We start from the raw sequence: 13,695 nt of genomic DNA on the forward strand, positions 1-13,695 counted from the left end.
GTTTTGTTTCTTCTGTTCTTACTGTGAGAGGGAAGAGTGCTCATCTCAGCTCTTTATGTTTGTGGTAGCTTTCTCCTACAGACGGATGTGAATTATTCTCAAGTTCTTTCCAGAGTTAATCAGAAACTGTAGAGTAGATAAAATTTGCAAGTAGAGGTGGCAGTAGAAGAAAGCAGAGAATTTGCTTTAAAAAAGAGGGAGTTGGAGGTGGTTATTAGTCATATTTATCATGATAAGTCATATTTATCATGCAGTGGCATTTCATGATGTAAGAAAATGTCTGTTAGTTGCTAAACTTGCCTAGTGCATTGCTGTTCTGGTGTCCTGGTAAGCTTTGATAGTTTGAGATTTGTCAGCTAGGACCTTTTCCTTCACGTTTGTTATAAGCCAACAAAGCCTACTTTCTGAAGAAGCTATGTGCCTAATAGCAGCTCTTATTTAGAGTCTGGAGGTAGGTAGTTGGGATGGGGAGGAAAGCAACCTATTTGTTCTGCACTCAATGTGTTGTAGGTACTGTCCTAGACTTATTTAATCCTTTATTGCCGGAAATTCATGCAGCACTTCTAATGGAAGACTTTCTAATTTAGTTGCTGTGCTGGTGTTAATGGCCTTACATCAGCAAACAGCAAGGTGAGTAGACTATCCAGTTGAGTGACTAATGGCCTCAGCTCCATAAGCCATCCATCTGATGCTAGTCTCTGGAAGTGAATTCTCTCAGGGATTTACTAGTGATGTGTTCTTGAAAAGGATTGTTTACAGTGTTTTGAAGACATTGCAATGTGAGGAAGGCAAAATGATTTCAAATATCACTTAAAATATGTAATTTAAATTACGTGAGTAATAAATAAAGACATTATATAAAGCAAAGGCAAGAATTCTTTTTTTTTCTTTTTCACCCTCAATCCTATTTCCATTCCTCTGCATAGTATCAGTGTCCGTTAGGCTTCAGAAAGGAGGAAGAGCACAGTGGGATATTTTAACAGAGTGTAATATCAGGAACAGGTTAAAATGGTACTGGAAAACCAAAAAATCAGAAAGGGAACACTAAGATAGGTAATTTCAGGAAGCAGCCACCACCTCTAGAGCTGAGGGAACAGAAGGTAGAGGTTGTGATTACTAGAAACTAGAAGCTTGGAGGAGAGGTCCTGCAGAGCAGGGACTCGGAGATGTTTGAGGAGAGGGCACTGGTAGGTGGTGCTGGTATTTTTCCTTTTTTCTTTTTTTTTTCCTAAAGATTGGCACCTGAGCTAACAACTGTGGCCAATCTTTTTTTATTTTTTTCTGCTTTATCCCCCCAAGTCCCCCTGGTACATAGTTGTATATCTTAGTTGTAGGTTCTTCTGGTTGTGGCATGTGGGACGCTGCCTCAATGTGGCCTATCAAGTGGTGCCATGTCCACGCCCAGGATCTGAACCAGTGAAACCCTGGCTGCTGCAGCGGAGCACGTGAACTTAACCACTTGACCATGGGGTGGGCCTCTGGTGCTGGTATTGATGGGGAATGCCGAGAAAAAGCTGGAGGCTGGAACCAAGCCGCTGGAGCTGCTGAAAGGAACTTTTGCCCTGGGGATGCTCACAGGAACAATAAACAGGAAACAGCAAGAGTCTTACCACCTCCTGCCTTCCTGTTTCACTCATCTAGTCTTCCCATTAGTTGAACCTAACAAAAATTCAGCTGGGAAAGGAGAAATGTAGTTTACACAGTCCCAACCCCAGTATTACACAGTTGAGTATAGAATTGTGGTTTGGAGTTGTGGGAAAAAAAAATAGCTTAATAACCAGCATAGTCGACCATATATTTTATATCTGAACCAGGTTATTTGAGAGTGAAGGGGCTTGGTGGAGACTATTATTTATGTTGAGATAACAGGTGTAAATCAGCTATCCTAGGCAAACCAGGAGGTATGGTTACCTGATCTCTGGGAATAATAACCATTGTTATTTTAGAGAAGATTATTTCAACCTGTTTCCTTTGCACTTACATGAAAGTATAGAAATGAACGTTTTTTCCGCTTGAATGTTGCATGCATTCTGCAGCAAAGTTTTTTAAAGGAAATGTCTTTTTAAACTTTAGTAACATTAAGTGCTGCTGTGTTCCAGGCACACACAGGTATTTACATACATTATATATTTTAATAATAACTTTCTGGAGTAGATAATGTTGGATTGTCTTTTATTTTACACACAAGAAAAGCTTAGAGGGCTTAAGTAGCTTGCTCAAGATGACAGGAATTGGAATTTGATCCTAAACTTTCTGACTCCAGAGCCCACTCAGAACCACCAGATTGTACTGTCTCCTTACAATGACGTTTATAGGCTATCTCAAGGTGTGAAGGATCAGACCTTTAAAACTGCCAAACTAATAGAGAGAGAATCTAGAATTCAGATGCTCAGCAGCAGAAGTATTTATTAAATATTTATACTTGATCTAGCATGGCATTCATTGTATTATGTGTTATTGCACGTGAGTTAGTGTTTGATGCCAGACCTGTGGACGCTAACAATCTTAGTCTGTATTTTTATAGTCATGGAGGCAACACGTTGAAAAAGTAGATGTTTGGGAAGGAAGTAAATTAAAAATACAATATTAAGCAAATACTGAGAAAGCACATATTATTGAGTCGTGACTAAGACTCATGGAAGGTTTTTATTTTGAGAGTAAAATTTAGAAAAACTTTTTTTAAGGTAACCTTTGTGGAGAAGATCTCATTTTTGGCATTGCTTGAAGGAAGAAAGAACTCTTAAATCCTTAGTAGGAAATGGAAGGAACCTTGGGTTTAGGAGTGGTTGGTAAAAGGATGTGTGGGAGGGTGTTTGAGGCATCAAACTGGAGAGGAGGAGGGTTTATGGACCCGGACCTGAGAGTCTAAATCAAGGCTCCTGTAGGTCTCAGTGGAGATGCATTCGTCAGAGAGGGCGTCAGTTAAGGTCGCTTTAATAGTAGAATGATGAATTGTGCAGGGGTGGGTTGCAAGCAGGAATTCTTGGAATGAAATATGGCAGTCATCTGGATGACACCTTAGCTAGGTTTTGGAGATCTCAGTTAAACAGCCTAGGCTCACCCATTCAGTTGAAGTAGGTAATTTGTCTACATTTCCTCATTCTGAGTTCGTTCATCTGTCGTCCTGTAGTTAAAGCATTCTTTGAAAACTTCATCTAAGACTCTGAAAGATTGCCAAGTTAAATCTAAAACTAGTGAAACTAAATCTCTGCTTTATTTGAGGTAATATATTTGTTAGTTACTTCTGTGACGTATACTCTAAATATTAAGTGTAATTAATAATATCTAATTGTCTACAAAAATCCAAATTATCTTTTTCTTTAGAACTCTGGAAACCTGAATATCTTGTGCTATTCTGAGAATATGTAAAATATTTTTTCATTGTATGATAATTTAGGAAGATTACTGACATTTTATAGAATCAAAGATCAGCAGGGCTACTTCCATTTTGTACTTAATTAAAAATACTTTTAAATGAGTTTTCTTTATTCCATAATAAAAGAAATTGGGATACTTGATAGAATCCCTAGAGTCTGACATTTCTAATTTTAATATGCTTGTAACATTTGTCCAACACACCACTGTGTTTTCTGAAAAGAGCGATCATTTTCACTGTATGGTATTACCATAGACTGTCTATCCCCAAGGTCTTCCAAAAGGTCCTGATAAGCCTCACAGCTAGAGAAATGTGTACTTTTGTAGAACATAATTCTGGCAGCTTACTGATGCCAGCCTATTCCTGATGGATGGCTAAGCATATCAGTAGTTGCTCATGAAGCCTCAAGGAAACCAGAGATTTAGGGGTGGTATGGGAGAAGCTGGTAGGAGTCATAAGGAAATTATGAATGGCAGGGAGACACTGATGGTAAAGGACCAGTGAATAGTTAGTTATTGGCTTGTGCATTCAAGTGATTTACAGATTTACAATCTGATCTCGGGTGTTCTGGGATCTCCAGGACCTAAAGGGTGTGAGAAACAGCTAAAGAAAGACAACATCATCTAAATTTCAGTTTTTGCCCTGGGACTGACTCTGTTTGACCTTAGTTTTCAAAAGGGGACAGAATGAAATCTGACTGAGTTCCATACTGTTCTAAGGTGATTGTGGGTGAGCATTCACTGATGGAATTGAATGGGAACACCTGGTTCTGATTTCATTTCAAGACCGGTTTCATTCATGCAGAGAAGAAGTTGGCACACATTTCTTCCATTATATATCACTCATTAGGGTATCATTTCATATAATCTAACAATGAAAAGTGTATCTCTTGGTACTTCAATTTGGTAATATTCTTGTGAGTTTTCAGTGAACAATGATTGTACTTTCCTATCTTAAGGAGCTATTTGCCTTGTATACGTTAATAGATTATAGACCAATAACAGGAATCATTAGCTAGATTCTTGTAATCTATGAATCTAATTTTTTAAAGCTTCCTTAAATTGCGTATTCAATTTTGTTAATCTCTATTAACTAAATCTTCATGTTTTGAGGATGTTCTTTTTTAGGGGGAGGGCTTTTGATTCTTGTAATTGGGAATGCATTAGGAACAAATTTACATGTAGAGCGGATGATAGTCAATCCACAGGCCTTCTAACCTTGTTCAATCAGCCAGTTCTTCTCTTAAACCTTTCCCTATGCATTTCTTCAAGGAACAGTGTACTTAATCTGACTGTTCCAATTTGAATAGCAATTTGAAGAGAGAAAAAAGTAAGAAAAAATATATTTTCGACCTCCACCAGGGGGACCTATTGCTGCAACTAAAACATTGAATCTGAGGAAGCACATACATTTCACCTGACAGTTACGTATTAGTTTTAATTTTTTTAAAGCATACACACATTTGAAAAATTGCTTTTATAATCCACATTATGGTATTTCTCAGGTTATAACTTCATATTATATGTAAAAATTAAAATATAAAAATAGAGAAATAAGATATGAGGTTTCCTTGATTTAACGTTTTTTTGAATGACTATAAGATGAAAATATAAATTCAGTCTTTATTTGATAATAATTTGTATTTAAAATATCTATAGGATGACCTACATAAAGCAGAAAAAAAGTCTTTTTCACAAAACATGTTTCTAAATTTTACCAGTTCAGTATATTTTATTCCCTACTCTGCTGGCTTTTATCTGGGATTTACAGGCTTACAGTTTCTATGAAACATTTTCATTCATACTGTAATATTTATAATCACGAAATGGGTAAGTTCTGTAATCACAAAATTGGTAAATCTTTTTGCTTCACTTCTAGTTGTAAGGACATTCTGTTTTGTGCTTTCAGATTATACATGCTTTCTTAGTATCAGCTGCTATCCTATTTGTTTATACTCTTATATCTCTTAGTATTCCTTAATATTTTTTGTGGTTCAAGTAATTCTATTTGTATATTCTAGGTATTTTTACCTGACTTGCATTATTACCTTCTGATTTTATTGATTAGAAGTAATTTGCATTAATAATTGTCAGTGGTGAACAGGGTTTACAAATCTGTGGGGCAGATGGTCCTATCCCCATTTTTCAGATCAGGAAATTGAGACTAAGAGTGATTACATTACTTGACTAGTGTAATGTACTCTGCCTTCTGATTCTAGGATCAATATTCTCTCCGAAGTACAACAGCTGATTTTAAAATATCCCAGGTATAGACTAACCATTGTTCCAAGCATATTTCCTCAACCTAGACTAGGAACTCATAATTTGAGTTAGTGTGTCTTCTGACCAGATATGTTCTTCTGTATGAGAAATGCCTTCATGTAGATAACCTATTTGGATGATTTCCATCGTCCTTGATAAATACCAACACTTGGTATTTTAGATGTAGCAAGATATACTTTTTGTAGATATGGTAATGGTACATTTGGCTAAACAATGTTGTAATGATGCTTTTGAACTACTGCTTACTCACACACACCCACACACGCACCATTTTTCTCCCCAAAGAAAAGTTTTAACTTTCTGTTATGAAGAGTGGAATGCAATTCGAGCAAAAGGAAATGAAAAGTGTCTTAGACATATGAAAAGTTTTACTCATACTAAGAGAAATACAGAATTAAAATACACTGGAATACCACTCTCACCTATTCAATTATTTTTGTAATACACTTTGTCGAATGCTAGGAGGTGGGGGAAAATAAATAAACAAACCAGACATTCTTCCACTGTTTGGATTAAAAATTGATACAACTCACACAGCTCAACAACAAAAAATCAAACAAGCCGATCAAAAAATGGGCAGGGGACGTGAACAGACATTTCTCCAAAGAAGATATACGTATGACCAATAGACACATGAAAAGATGCTCATCATCACTAATCATCAGTGAAATGCAAATCCAAACTACACTAAGATATCACCTTACACCTGTTAGAATGGCAAAAATTTCCAAAACCAAGAGTGACAAATGTTGGAGAGGCTGTGGAGAAAAAGGAACCCTCATACACTGTTGGTGGGAATGCAAACTGGTGCAGCCACTATGGAAAACAGTATGGAGATTTCTCAAAAAGTTAAAAATAGAAATACCTTATGACCCAGCCATCCCACTACTGGGTATCTATCCTAAGAACCTGAAATCAGCAATTCCAAAAGTCCCATGCACCCCTATGTTCATTGCTGCATTATTCACAATAGCCAAGACATGGAACCAACCTAAGTGCCCAACAACTGATGATTGGATAAAGAAGATATGGTATATATATACAATGGAATACTACTCAGCCATAAAAGAGGACAAAGTGGTTCCATTCACAACAACATGGATGGACCTTGAGGGTATTATGTTGAGTGAAATAAGCCAGACAGAGAAAGACGAACTCTGTATGACTCCACTCATAGGTGGTAGTTAACATATAGACAAAGAGAACTGATCGGTGGTTGCCAGGGGAAAGGGAGTGTGGGGGGAGGGCACAAATGGTGAAGTGGTGCACCTACAACATGGCTAATGTACAACTGTAATTTCACAAGGTTGTTAACTATCATAATCTTAATAAAAAAAAACTTGGTACAACTGCCATGGAGGGCAATTGATACTATCTCTCAACACCGTGTATAATAGATACCAGTTGGCTCAGCAACATGTTTCTTGGTATTTAGCTTTTGGATATACTTGTACATATGCAAAATAATTTATATTAAAGATTATTCATAGGTTTGTTATAGCAAAAATTATAAACAAGTGTCCTTTGATAGGAGGTTGATTAAATGGAACACTATACAGCTGTTAAAAAGAATGAGAAAGCTCTATACTGATATGGAAAGAGCTTTAAGCAATATTAAATGAAAAACTGCAAAGTACAGAATAATCTTAAGCTACCTTTTGTGTAAAAAGGGAAGAATAAGAATATATATTTATATTTCCTTTGACATACATGAAGAAAGTCTTGAAGGATACACAAAGGACTAATAGAAGTGATTACCTGCTTGGGATTGGAAGTAAAAGAGGCAAGTGGGTAGCTGAGAGACACATATTTTCTTTAGAACCATGAGAATTTTCTACCTAAAAAAATGTGTATGTGAGAAAGAGAGGGGAAGAGAGAGAAAAAGAATATGTAAGTCAGAGATTAGGTAGACACATATACTTTTGCTCCCTAAAATGACAGTCAAGGGATATTTTTAAAAAGGCATACACCCACAAGGACAGAGAATGGAAGAGGAAGAAATAGCAAATTTTTGGAAGCTGGAAAGCAGATGAATGAATGGTACTGTTTCAGCAGACCTAGAAATCCAAATTCTTTGCTGACAGTGGGAAAAGCTGAGAAGCTTTCTCATTGCAGAATAGCCAAAAATTCAGGAATTGGCTTCTCCAGGTACCTCTGGAAATAAGATTGAAGGTGAGGCTAAAAATAGGATCGGTTGAAAGCCTCCTTAAGAAGCAGTTAAATCCCCAACTGCATGGCCAGGCAAATCCCCTTCTCCAGTCTTCAGGTTTAGACTCTGGAATGGGTAAAAAAAAAAAAAACCCGAAAAACCCAAAACCCCACAAAAATCTCTGGATTGAGATGTACCAGGAAGAGGTTGGGGAGGGGGCAGTAAGTGGCTGAAAACAAAGTGAGTATTTGCATACTGAATACCAAGACCTTCGCCCTCATCTCTCTTTGCCCACTTGGTGCCCAGAGTGTTGACAATCCAGTCTAGGCTGAAGATGCTTCTTTATGAAATCTGACCAGTCCAAAGAAAAGGTACCTGGGGAACACCCTACAGAACACCCTACAGTGAAGCTCACAGTTGACAAGTGCTAGCATGAACTCAGAGCTTTCAAACAACTTTTTAGTACCTCACTCTTAAATATGAAAAACCAAAGATCACTATGTAACTGAGGAAAGCTTTTAACATGAAAAGGAAACACTGTAGTGGATGCTGTGTTGCACTGCTCAGATCTGCCCTTCAAGGACTTAGGCATTCTCTCCTCCAGTTGCTGGTAATGTTGACTGCTGAGGGCTTACAGCTGAGTGGCTGAAAGGTGTCACTTTGCCAGGTTTACATCCTCTCCCCAGAGTAGCCCACCTGTAGTCTGGTTGAGATGTAGGGTGTGAGCTGGGGGCAGAAAGATGTGGTTCTCTTGCCTGAATTGGGAACAACTCTAAAGAGCTGTTGCAGTTCTGGAGCTCCCTGTGAGACTGGCTGTTGCAACAGCATCACAGTTCAGCGTCTCAGTGGGCGCAATTCTGCCTCCCTCACTCGCTCAAAGGTATTGTTCCCGGAAGGCACTACCCAATTAACCACATGCCCCTAAATCTTAGTCTCAGGAAACCCTACCTATGACAGATCCAAAACAAATAAATAGAGAAAAGTCGGAAGACAGAAATTAGTAATCTCAGATAAACAAGAGAAGATACTACATCTGTGATACAAATGTCATAGAAGAAACATTGAAAGAACATAAAAGAGCTTCTAGGGGTTAACAAATATGATGGCAGAAATGAAAAACCTCAATGGATAAGTTGGAAGATAAACGAGGTAATCTCAGACAGTAGAGCAAAAAGAAAGAGGGAAGAAAAGGTGTTTTGAAGGTCAGTCTAAATATCTGGCATCTGAATATAGGAAGCTTCAGAAAGAGAACAGAGAAAATGGGCGTCATGGAGGAGGATAAAGGGAAAGGAATCAACAGCAAATTAATTCAATAACGTTTCTCAGAGCTTAAGGATATGAGTTTCCAGATTGAGTGCTTGGCTCAATTATGAGTATAGAGCACGTCATAGCAAAATTTCAGAATACCAAAGGCAAAACGAAGATTCTGTAAGCTTCTAGAAAAAATAGATAGGTCACATACAAAGTACTGGTAATCAGAATGACTTCTTAACAACACACTGAGAGTTTGAAGACTGTAGAAAAATACATTCAAAATAGTGAAAAAAATGACTTTCAACCTAATTCTCTACACCCAGCTTAACTATTAATTAAGTGTGAGGTAGAATAAAGACATTTGTAGACCTGCAAGTTCTCAAAAAATTTGCCTCTTCACTTGTCTTCTCTGGAAGCTCCTGGAAGATATACTCCCCTAAAAGGAGGGGGTATAAGAAACTTAAAGATATGGTGTCCATGAAAGAGGAATCTAACACAAAAGCAAAACAAAATCTCTATGATGTGGATAAAGGGCAATACCAAGATGTTGGTTGTGCTCTAGGCCTAGTGGGTGACCAATCCAGATTAGAGCCGGTCAGGCAGCTCCAACAGAAATTATTGAAGAAGATGAAATCATTAACGTGAATAAAAAATTGAGAAGAGATTTAACAATTTTCAAAGAGTTTGGGGTTAAATCGGTAATAACTACACAGAAAACTAAGCAAAAGTAAGAACAAGACTTATTAACTTGAGAGAAATGAAAATTTATGCAAGAAAGAAAAAGTAATAATAATGTTCTTTATTGCTTGATTGTAAAAAACACATACATAGTCATAAAAGGTAAATATTCAATATTGATCTAACCAAAATTTATAAAATAATAACAGTGGGAGATGAGGGAAGAGTGTGTGTGTGCATGCATGCATGTGTTGTATTTGCTGGGGTTAGAAAGAGAACTAAATGGTCCTCTTCTACGGAAAGAAATAGCAACTCAAGAATGGAGTATACTTTAGTATTAACAACATGAACTTTGCGTCCAGACCACCTAGGTTTGAATCACAACTCTGCTACTTTCCAGCAGTAGGACCTTGGGCAATTTACTTGACTTCTCTGTGCATCAGTACTCATCTGTAAAATGGGGATGATGATAATACACATCACACAGGGTTATTGTGAAGATAATATAAATGTGAACTTAGAACACCACCATACTGCTGTATAGTAACTGCTATGTAAATGTTTTCTATATATGTTATATGTTATGGACTGAATTATGTCCCACCAAGCCCCCACCATTCATAGGTTGAAACACTAACTGCCGTACCTTAGAATGTGACTGTATTTGGAGATAAGGCCTTTAAAGAGGTGATAAAGTTAAAATGAGGCCATTTGGGTGGGCCCCAATCTAAGCTGAATGGTGTCCTTATAAAAAGAGGAGATTAGGATATGCAGAGAGATACACAAGGGATGCGCAGAGAAAAGACCATGTAAGGACACAGCATGCCCTTCTCACAGATAACACCAAACCAAACATGATGTCATTTCACTCGGTTTTTTAAAAATGCCTGCATTAAAATGTTTTTCATTATGTGAAGATAACCGTGATTCACTATAGAAACAACAATCAGGTTACTTATATTTATTTTGTTTGCATTATGTGTTCTCTTTACTACATATGTTTAACCAGGTGGAAAACAACAGAAAATTTCCATTTTTTTAAAACAAATATAACCTGGTCAGGAATTGAATTTACATTCTAATTGCATTATAATAAATCAGGAATGTTTACGGTCACATCTAGCACCCAGTTAAAACTCAACACATGTATAACAATAATAAGAAAATTTGTTGGCCAAAATGTTGTAATAGCTACTAAAAATACATGAATAAATTTTAATATCCAGACAGGAAACAACAGACATACAGTCTGTATTTGAGGCACATGTATCATTTGAACAGGCGCCAGAATTATGTAGCTAAAGATTAAAGTGTGATTTAGAGCTATATTCCACTCCATATGCACGTGCATTGCCTCCATTAGCATTAATAGAATTTACATGCACGCAGTTAGAGGAGAGAACTGAAATTTGTTGAAAGGCAAAGGAGGAATGATTTTTAACTTTGCCTGTAATTCTAGGAGCGTGGGACTGTATTATTAAAAGCCCTGTGAAAGGCCTTAATTTAGGAACTGAGATATAGAAGCTCTATATCAAACTACTACATGTATACTTCGTTTGTATTATTAGAGAAAAGTGAGCCAAGCAAGGTAAAGCATTTGTTAAAGGCTGTTCTGGGATCATGGTACTGTGTAGAAATGGGAAACAATGTATGCCTTTTGGATGTGAATTAATTTGAGGAATATGAACAATTTTTAATCTGGGACAAAATGTAATTGATGTTGTTATGGCCATTAGCAGGCATGCGTGCATGCACACACATACACCAGTTACTAATATCAACTTATGTTACCTATATTCACCTGTAAGCATTTATTTCCTACCCTTCCCATCGACTACTTCCTAGGAAATGGCTCTCATTAAATATACCTATTCCTTGAGTGAGTATCAGAAGGAAATAAATAAGCTAAATAATGAATCAGACCAAGATGGCGACAAGTGATAGACTTAACTTTCTGTGGGAATAATTGTATTTGAAAGTACAGTTTATTTTGAAAAGCCCCTGGGCAATATATTCATTCATTCATTTGGCACATTCTTAGTGAATGTCTACTATGTGCCAGTCACTTGTTTGGCTCTGCTGACCCAGAGGCGAATAAGATAAAGTTCCTGACTTTGAGGATTTTACAAGTGAGCAATATACATTAAGAACTTTAAAAATGTTCACACTTTTTGATTTAGCTATTATATTTTTATTACTCTAATCTAATAAATTCTTAGAGATTTGCACCAAGATTGATGTATGTGAATTTCCATTGCATCATCGAATGCCTAGATACTTTTGCATGTGTTTTGAAATTCTCTGTAATAAATTAGAAATGAATATCTCTAGCTAGCAAAAAGGGGTACTTTTAATTGTCTTCATGCTTTTCTGCCCTTTCTGAAATTTCTGAGCATGCATTGCTTTTTTAATTAAAAATGTTTTTAAGGTCCTTTAAATCTAAAGATGCAACACATAGACTTTGGAATAGAAGATATTTGTGAAAAGCAAGGCCTCACTGTTTCCTTTGCTTACAGATTGTCTTCCACTGATTTCTGATCGGTTGCTAATGCTTGTGCCTGAATCCCGTAGTGGATTCTCTATATCATAAGAAGCTAGCTCAGAAATGTTTGAGGTGCTGTGTATGAGTAGAAATGTTTGAGCTGGACTTGAGCTTTAATTGAGAAGAAACTATGAAGAAACTCTGACCCCGCTCCTGACACAGATCTCCTAAAAATCCTTGTAAATAGGGGTGCTAGAAAAATCTTTTTTTCCAGCATTTATCTTTGACCCCAGTTCCCAACACAGAGCTCCTAAAGCATTAGTAATTTCCTGAGTGATAGGAGTGTCTGACGCTGAGCTCTTAAATCCCTTGGAATTTCCCGGGTGATAGGAATGTCTTGTTCTAATGAGGTGAGTCTAGGTGGGCTCTTGGATCACCAGAAAGACCAAGTCATGATTAGAAGCTTGAAACTTTTACCCCGCCCACCATTCTCTGAGACAGGAGAGGGGCTGGAAAGGGAGTTAATACTCCATCATGCCTACATGATGGAGCCTGCATAAAAATCCCCATAGAACAGAGTTCAGGGAGCTTCTGGGTTGGCAAACACATTACTACCCAGAAGGAGATGCATCTCAACTCCATGGAGACCGAAACTCTTGTGCTTTGGACTCTCCCAGATCTTGCCCTATGTATCTCCTCATCTGACTGTTCATCTATATCCTTTATCATATCTTTTATTGTATAATAAACTGGTAGACTTAACTGTTTCCCCGAATTCTGTGAGCTGTTAGCAAATGTTGATTGTGAGGAGGGGAATCATGAGAACCTTTAGTTTGTAGGCAAGTGGAACAGAAGTTGTGGATAACCTGGGGACCTACTATTTATAATTGGCATCTGAAGTTGGGGGCAGTACTGTAGGACTGAGCGCTTAACCTGTGGGGTCTGCACTAACTGGTTAGTGTGAAAATTGGATTGAATTATAGGACACCCAGCTGTTGTCACAGAAAATTGCTTGGTGTGAGAAGAAACCCCACACATCTAGTGTCAGAAGGAATGTAAGTGTGGTAATAGAGTGAGAATAAAGGAGAAAGACAGAAGTAAGTTTTTCCTTACAAAAAGGAAGGACCCATTACCTGAAATCAAATCTGCAGATAGACGGACAGAGAATAGACTACGAGTTCTTTTGTGGCTCAGCCACAAAGCCGTCTACAAAAATAGGGCTTTTGCTTTAGATGTGGGTGAAGGATCTGTGAAATCTTGACCTTGTAGAATGGAGACTGCTTTGTGTTTTTATTTATTTGTTTACTTATTTTTATTTATGTTAAACTAGAAGTTTCTATGTATGATTCTGTGACTCACAATTTACCTACTACTTTATAATTATCTTAGTGTATTTCAGGTAAGTTGTGACAAACTTACGGGGCTTTTCTTTGTTAAATTTGTAAAGCATCCTTTATAAAGAAATGCCAAGCTT

The sequence above is a fragment of the Equus caballus genome, chromosome 14 (assembly GCF_041296265.1).
Source record: "Equus caballus isolate H_3958 breed thoroughbred chromosome 14, TB-T2T, whole genome shotgun sequence".
Classification (NCBI taxonomy): Eukaryota; Metazoa; Chordata; class Mammalia; order Perissodactyla; family Equidae; genus Equus; species Equus caballus.